Genomic DNA, 2,208 nt, shown 5'->3' with positions numbered 1-2,208 from the left:
GTGCAGCATGCTCCAAAATGTATTCATCAAATGCAATGAATGTGCCACATGATGAAAGAGGTGGTTGATGTGGGACGAGTGGGGGGGGTTGGGGTGCGGGGTATATGGGAACCTCTTATATTTTTTAATGTAACATTTTTGTGATTTAAGTATCTTTTTTAAAAATGCAATTAAAAAATAAAATACAAAATACTTTCTACTAAACATTACTTTAAATTACTTACATGCATAATAAAAATTTGCCATTAAAAAGTGATCCTTATCAGGCTATAGTCTATTATGGGTTTGGAATATTATACATTCAAAACATTAATAAACCCATTTTGCTGAGAAGTCTTAAATATAAAAATCTTCGAATCAATCACTATGTATCTCTTTTTGGGAAATATATCTTCATGCACCTAATATATTTGGGAGAAATTTGCCTGTTAATTCCATAATTTTATATAAATTCTATTTGTACATTTTGATCATGACAATTCCTCCTGGATTAAAAGTATGATAATATGAATTAAAAGTTTCAGTTATAATTTGTAAAGATAACGTTCCCCATGACATGATTATTTCTCCCCATCACCAATCTTTAGTTTTTATTCCTAATAAAAATCTTTGAAGAACCAACAGCTTTTTTTTTTTACTATTGTTGGAACAGTTTGTGGTAAATAGGTTATTTTAATTATTAAAATATAGTTAAATTTATCCAGCCATGTCAGTCCTCATGTAGCTTGAATCATAGTTATGCTGGAGATTCTGAAATCTGATAAATTAACTGGCTGAATTGTGATTGTTCATGCTGATAAAATGTGAGAATTAGGACATTTTTATGTGATGAATGGGACCAAGCCTGAAAAATGTTTCTTCATTTGATTGTCCTGAGACAAACAAGAGACAGAAGATAAATTTGCAGGCTTTGTGTTTAAAAAAAAAAAATCGAAAACATGCCAAATCTTCTTACAGAAAGTTTTCCCTCATTAATTCCCCACTTCTCACAGCCCACTTTATTCTATATGCAACTGTCTTATGTTCCACTTAAAACTAAGCCTTTATTTTTTCATTTATAAGTGCTTTCTCTTTAATAAATTCTAAAATCCATTGGGTATGAATTATACTACTTATGCATAGTTTCTTGTAGACAAAAATGGAGGCCCCACAATGAATTGTGGCAACTGCTTGTGATGGGAAGGCAATAGTAACTGAGTGGAAACTGTGGACTCTCAGGAAATAACTTTGACCTACTCTCTGACTTAAGTCTACTGTCTTTCTCTTGTTTATCTCACCTATGCCAGATTTTTGGAATTGGGTGAAATATCAAACTTCAGGTTGTAGAATTTGGCTTTCTGTGAGGCTGTCAAAGGGTCTAGAAATGTGAAGGCATTAGCTACCCAAAGGGTGACACTTGATTATTGGGAGATGGGAGATGGGAGAAAGTCAGGCAGGTAATAACTCCTCTTGTCCATCCCAAAATGAAGTTCCTCCTTGCACCATTTTCAAGAATCCCCAAATGTAGAATGAACAAGCCTGTGACTACTGTGCCATTTCTTGGATTGGTGTGAAGTAAAGGCTTTCATTGTAGGACATCTTCCTTTGCTTCCCTTTTTTTCCCTCCACTTCCTCTGCTCTGGGCTTGTACTATCCAAATTAATCTCTAGTACCCCAATCCTTTTCTCAGGCTCTTCTTTCTAAAGGTTCTGGGTTAAGATAACTTATACTAGAAATATTTCTAAAATATAAGATGAGATTTAGGACTTGCTCACCTAGTAACAATATTGCTAATCACTGCTAGTGATGGGTAGGGTGATGGTAATCATTCTCATGAAGTGGCTGGGGTTACTTGGAATGAGGTACTGGCTGAGGATAATGGCCTGGGAGACTTAGGAAATGTTGCTGAACAGAAGGATAATGGAATAAGGTTGTTTCTGATAGAACTTACAAAGAGATTCCAGTTTCAATGCTGCCAATTGCCAACTTAGGACTTGTTCTAAAAGTCATAGAGCTTCAATGGCAGCTTTGAAGGACAAACTCCTACAGACTTGGGGTAATGTGCTGAAAATCACACTTGGGAACTGAATTTAAAGATGGCAAAACTGAAAACAGAACTAAATGTACAACCCCAGTAGATCACCTACCTCATAATCAGGATCCTTATAAAAAGAAAATAGGGCTTTTCTTTGTATGCTGCACTATGGCCCCCCAAATGTCTCCTTTTAA

The sequence above is a fragment of the Dasypus novemcinctus genome, chromosome 18 (assembly GCF_030445035.2).
Source record: "Dasypus novemcinctus isolate mDasNov1 chromosome 18, mDasNov1.1.hap2, whole genome shotgun sequence".
NCBI lineage: Eukaryota > Metazoa > Chordata > Mammalia > Cingulata > Dasypodidae > Dasypus > Dasypus novemcinctus.
This window is presented reverse-complemented; position numbering follows the sequence as displayed.